The sequence below is a fragment of the Panthera pardus genome, unplaced genomic scaffold, assembly GCF_024362965.1.
Source record: "Panthera pardus isolate Hobbes unplaced genomic scaffold, ASM2436296v1 HiC_scaffold_20, whole genome shotgun sequence".
NCBI lineage: Eukaryota > Metazoa > Chordata > Mammalia > Carnivora > Felidae > Panthera > Panthera pardus.
Window position 1 is genome coordinate 3990736 of NW_026526766.1, and position 6350 is coordinate 3997085.

Genomic DNA, 6350 nt, shown 5'->3' on the forward strand with positions numbered 1-6350 from the left:
CACCGCTCAAGTGTACACGTGCACATACACACCACGCACACACCTAGACACCGCTCACATGCACACACCACATATACACACCCGAGCACCACGTACACGCCTACACACCGCTCGCGTGTACATGTGCACACATGCTGCACACACACACCACATACATGCCTACACGCCACTCACATGTCCACGGGCACACGTGTGCCCACCATATACACGCCTGCATACCGCTCACGTGTACACATGCACACCCCTTGCACACGCATGCATGCCACGTACACACCTGCACACCTCTCACGTGTACACGTGCATACACCTTGCACACACACACCACATAAATGCCTACAAGCCGCTCACATGTCCACGGGCACACGTGTGCCCACCATATACACGCCTGCACACCGCTCGTGTGTACATGCGCACACACCTTGCACACACACACCACATACACGCATGCATGCCACATACACGCCTACACGCCGCTCACATGTCCACGGGCACACATGTGCCCACCATATACATGCCTACACACCTCTCATGTGTACATGTGCACACCCCTTGCACACGCATGCATGCCACATACACACCTGCACACCGCTCATGTGTACACGTGCACACACCATGCACACACACACCACATACATGCCTATACGCCGCTCACATGTCCATGGGCACATGGGTGCCCACCATATACACGCCTGAACACCGCTCGTGTGTACACGCACACGGCACACTGAACCGCACCCCACGTGACCCCTTCGCCGCCAGCGTGGGGCAGTTGTCCCGCCTCGGGATGTGCTGGCAGCTGTTTTCGTCTCAGCCTCTCCTGGCCACCAGCCTCCCTCCCGGTCCCACTGACGGTCCCCTGCTCCGGCAGGCAGAGGTTCGGGGGCCTGGGTAGGCTGGCCTCACGCTCCCTTGGTGGCCCTGGGAGCAGGACGGCCACGAGAGTGGAAGGACGGACTGCCAAATGGCCCGGGGCCTGCTGCTCCGGAAGCAGTACGTGCCCAAGACGTGGCAACAGAGAACAAAACAGACAGCTGGTCCCCGGCACCAACTACAGTGGGGCCCGAAACTCGGATGAGGCTTGCCCGCCCTCCCGCGCCGACACCCGTGAGCGCGCAGATGTGGAGGCTAGTCGGCAGTTGCGGAACCCGTCGCTGCTTCGGGGGCAGCGGGTCCCCGAGTCACCGCGCTTCCTCAGGCGACGTGAGCCAGGTGGAGGTGAGGCCCCAGCCCTGCCCCCTCCTGCCACCCTGCGCGCCCCCAGAGAGGCCGGGGAAGCACCCCCATGGGGCTTCCTGCACCTGTGAGTCTGTGCTGTGCGACCAGCACTTTCCCTGATGGAACAGCTGGGATGCCCGGCTCAGCCCTCCCCGAGTAAGGGGCCCGGGGCCCGGGGCCCAGGGCCCGGTGGCCCACTCAGACTTCGAGGACTTTGCCACAAAGACCTTTTCACACGTTCTGGCCGGCTCAGCATTTTCCCGACTCCTTTGACCACAGACCCACTGTTGTGCTCAGTGTCTGTTAGCAAGACGGGCCGGTGTTCTTCGCACACGCTGGGAGACTGCACAACGGAGGCATCGCACGGGGACCCTCAGCGCGTGTCCTTGAGCTCAGTTATCCGAGTTATTAGCTGAAGAACCAGCCCCGTCCTGATCTCTAATGTTGGTTGTTTACACACCATGTTGTCTCTCTCTCTCTCTCTCTCTCACACACACACACACACACGCAGCCCAGAACACACATAATCAATCACCCCTTCCCAGAAAAGAAAATCTTGATCACCTGGAGGGCCCAGGCCACGTAACGTGGTGTTTCATTACATAGAGCTTTTATTATTTTGGAGTTTTGCAAAACTCGCCCAGAGGGAAAAGCACACTTTTCCGGAGACGCCACCACCCAATCCAGTAAGATCGCCCGGACTCCCAGCACACCCTGTGCCGAGCCCACCCGTCTGTGCTGGTCTCAAGTCCGTCTCACTGGCCGGGGGCTGCTGGTCATCGCCCCCTGGCGGGGCGTCAGCTGAGCAGGTGACGCTCTCTGCCCACATGCCACTCAGCCGGGAAGGTTCCGGGAGCTATTTTTTTAGCTAGGCGTTATTTTACCAAAGCCATGAGTCATAAGACATGATGCCTCTGCAGCCTTTGAGGTCTGGAGATGACTCAGTTTTCCACGACTATCGTTAAACGGTGGGACAGTGAGGGAAAAACACAAATTGTCCGTAAACGACTGTTCCTCATTCACCACGATAAAGAGCCGGCCGGTGTCTGTATCAGAGGACATTGTGAATTTCCAGAGGCCGTTGAGGATGCCAGAATGTGCCGGAATCCAGTGCTGTAAACACTCCCTGCTTGGGACTAGCTGCTGGGAGTCCTTCCCCTCCTGACGTGGGGCCGAGGGGACATGGAAGGGAGGCCACAGCCTCACCGCCAGTGGACAGGGAGGGGACCCAGGCTGAGCTCGGGCCCTTACCACGGGGCTGGGCCAGAGAGAAAGGGAGTTTCATGGAGCAGGCGAGTCGGGGAGGTGACTTTGCCGTCACATGGCGCCTGGAGGTCCACAGAGACCGTCCCGGGGGCTGAAGGCGCCCGGGACGGCAGACTTCTGGACACCGGCTATGTTCCCACGCTTATCTAGCAGCGCACAGTCACCCGGGCAACTGTCACAACTTAGGGGCACCAGCCGCCCCACGAGCACACCAGACCGCCTCGACCCTGTAGAAGGAAGAAACCAGATGCTTGCTTTCCATCTTCGTGCATAGGTGGTCATGCACGTGGCAGAGAGTCCAGACGGAAACGGGGGGAGCTAACACCCACGGGGGATCAGCAGGCCCGGATCCAGGCCGACTCCAGAGCCAGGCTGACCCCCCGGGATGGGCAGGATCACTCCAGGGAGATTCCCCCCGAAGAAAAGCAGTGCCCAGTGAAAGCCTGGGGGGAACACGTAGCCATTTTAATTGACTTTATTTCTGCCACCAAAACACCTAGACCCGTGTTCGCTCTGGGACTTTCTTCCCTTAAAAGCGAGTAAGATACCCCCCGCCCCATTCCATAGCAGTCTGCCTCCAGGTCTCTCCTGGGCGCTCTTGTGCACGAGCGGTGGTCTCCCACGGCTGCTTTCTGATGTAGGGTGGGGGAGTCAGTCCACCTGGAGCCCCCACTTCTCTCTATCTCTGTCTGCAAATACAGGGCCCAGAGTCGGTCAGTGGGGCCCGCGTTGTTTTACGACGTCCCCCCAGGACCGTGTGGGTGCGACTGTGATAAACTGGTATCTTTTTGTTCCTGAGCTTCTTGGGCTCCTAATGCTCCTTTTAGCACGAAAATCACTTTCTGTTATTAACCCACTCGGTCACTGGTCCCAGGTATGCAGAAGGGGTCTCGCCTCCCGCCCCCCAAGTGAGCCCCCGTCCCACACAACCCCTAACGTCTGGATCGTCCCTTTTCAGTCTGTGATGAAAGGCCTGCTTCTCCTGCCCCCACTCTGGCTCCCGGGACGCTGGCTAGGTGCCCAGCACAGAGGCCCGAGAACAGGGGCCTGTTCTCTGCAGACCTGCCGGCATTTTCTCCGTGGAATTGGACGTTTGCAACGACTATCAGTCCTCCCGCCCCTGAGAAACCAGACCAACCAGCAGAGCGGACTTCATGACAGATATGTTTTCCCTCACGTGGGCCCCTGGGGCCACAGTGGGTCTTAGAAGCAACGCCCCGCACTGCTGGTGGACAGGGAGGGATGCCTCCCCGGCCTGGGCACACAGCGTAGGCCACTGGGTGGCTCTTGGAAGCATCGCTGGGAGAGAAAGCAGGTAGACACCGCATCCGTCCATGGCACTCGAGAGTGGCGTTGGACTGAGGGCTTCGTGGTAAGAACGCCGAATGAGGCGTGAACGCCCGAGCGTTGTCCACACGGGCAAATGTGCGAGCTGGCCTGGGACACTAGTTTGGGACGCAGGGCTCTGTCATAGATATTCCATCGGTACTTTTCACAGGTGGCAAATGCTTTCAGGCATACTTTCTAGTTTAAGTCTAAAAGCCACCAACTTCTGAGACAGCTGTCATCATTAATCTCTCATTTCACAAATGAAAGGCCATGACTCAGAAAAGAGGCTGACTCAGCTTTCTTGATCTAACACCCCTGTTCCTTAGGCCTGACTGCACCATAGAGTCTTTGTTTTTAGATGTATATTTATTTATTTTGACAGAGAGCACGAGTCGGGTGGGGGGGGCGGTCAGAGAGAGAGGGAGAGAGAGAATCCCAAGCAGACTCCGCAACATCAGCGCAGAGCCCGACGGAGGGGCTCGATCCCACGAATCGTGAGATCACAACCTAGGCTGACATCAAGAGTCAGACGCTTAACCGATGGAGCCACCCAGGCACCTCTGCCCTGTAGAGTCTTCAACGGAGCCTTAAAACTGCAGGTGCCCTGCCTCTATTCCCAGAGCTCAGCTCCACTGGTCTGGAAGGGGCCCAGGGCCACGGGCATTGACAGTGTCTCTAGGTGCACCGGGAGGTAGGTCCGTGACTCACCACCCTGTGTGACCCGGGAAACACGGAACCACTGGGGACCTGGGACCGGAAGATGAGGATCAGAGCCAGACCCGAGTTCCGGAAGGTTGGGTTCCTCTGTTCGAGGCCAAGTGGTGTCGACCCAATGTTCTCAGATTGGCTCATGGGGTGGTTGCCAGCAGAATGCCGTAAGGGGCCCCAGCGCGTCCACAGTGGCTCAGTGATCGGCCCAGGATGACGCAGGGGAACATGTGGGATCCAGGCCTTGCTCGGGAGAAGAATCCAGGAGAGCCCGGCCTCGAACGCCACAACCAGAACCTGTGTCCCCAGCTGGCGTGGGGGGTGCCCAGCAGTGAACAGAGCCCGGGGTAGTTTGTGCCCAAAGCCATTCCCTTACACAGACACCAGGGACGTCCTGGAAACCTCGGATGACTGACTCCCTTGAGCGGGGAACTAAAGATCTTCGGAGGCTCTCCCACGGGCCAGGCCAGATTCAGCCCGCGGGTCTGCAGCTCACACACGCGATGTGCCCAGCCGGCTCCGAGAAAGCACACTTCATCAGGACCACCGTGGCCGCCTCCGGCCGAGGCGCGCACGGAGCCAAAGCGGGGCCCGGCGTGTCGCGAGATGCAAAACGTGCGACGCCACCGGCAGACGGTCCTGACGGTGGGACGGCTACAGGTTTGGCTCAAGAAAACGGCGATTCTGGCAAATTCCATTCTGTGGGATTTCCGTCGACAAGGAAAAGCCACAGCAGCGCGCACCTCTGATTGCGTAAGCTTTGCTGTGCAGGCGCGTGGCCGCCAGGGGGACCCTCCTCCAGACGGGTGGTCTCCCCGCTCCCCCGCGACGCAGCTTCCGTGGGCCGCGCCCGCTCTGTTCCTCCTGCACATCCGCATCCCCAGAGCTGGCACAAGGGGACGCTCCACCTTCTGTCTATCATCAGTCATCTGTCCATCATCTCTATCCATCTATCCATCGTCTATTATCTGTCTCATGTATCACCAATCATCTATTCATCTAGCCATCTATCATCTATTATCTATGTATCTATCATCTATTTATTATTATCCATGTATCTGTCATCTACCTATGTGTCTATCTATCTATCATCTCCCGCCACCTTCCCATCTCAAGCCGGATGCTCAGTAAAGTGGGTGGTGGTCCAGCTGGAGGGAGCTGAAGAATGCTCTGGAGACACAGGAGGCCAGGTAGACGCATCCCCGGGGCTGTCCACACCCCCAGCACATCTTTCCTTCCCAGAATCTTAGCAGTCCCCCCCGGGGAACGCGGAGGGAAGGACACAGCTGTCTTGAGAGACCGCAGACACGGTCTCTTCCTTTGGGACATTTTATGTGAACAACGTGACTGTGTTGTTAGATCTTCTTCCAGGATCTTGGGGGAGCACATTCGAACCCTGGGCACTGAGGACTATACTTGCTAGCTTTCTGGTGAATCGTCTCTGCCAACGGCCAATAGGATAGCAAGAACCTGAGTAGAGAGAAAGAGAGACGGAGAGAGAGAGGGGCCAGGAGGAGCCAGGAGGGGGAAGGTGGAGGAGAAGGGTGGACTTGGGTGGAGGTCGTGTGGGCAGAGGCAAACGGGAAGTGCCCAAAAAGAGGAGCTTCGTGGCCTAAGCTGGGCCTCCTGCGAGAGGCCGGGGTGGTCCCGATGGACACAGGGTCGTGCCTGTCTGGCCATTGCCGCCCTGCTGGGCCCTGCTGGGCCCTGCCGGCCCCAGAGCCCCTGCGGGGACACTGCTGGGCACCTTCCTTCTGTCCAGTCCCGACACACACGCTCCCTCGGTGACAGACACCCGCTCCTAGACTCCCCTCTGGGTCAGCGTCCCGGAA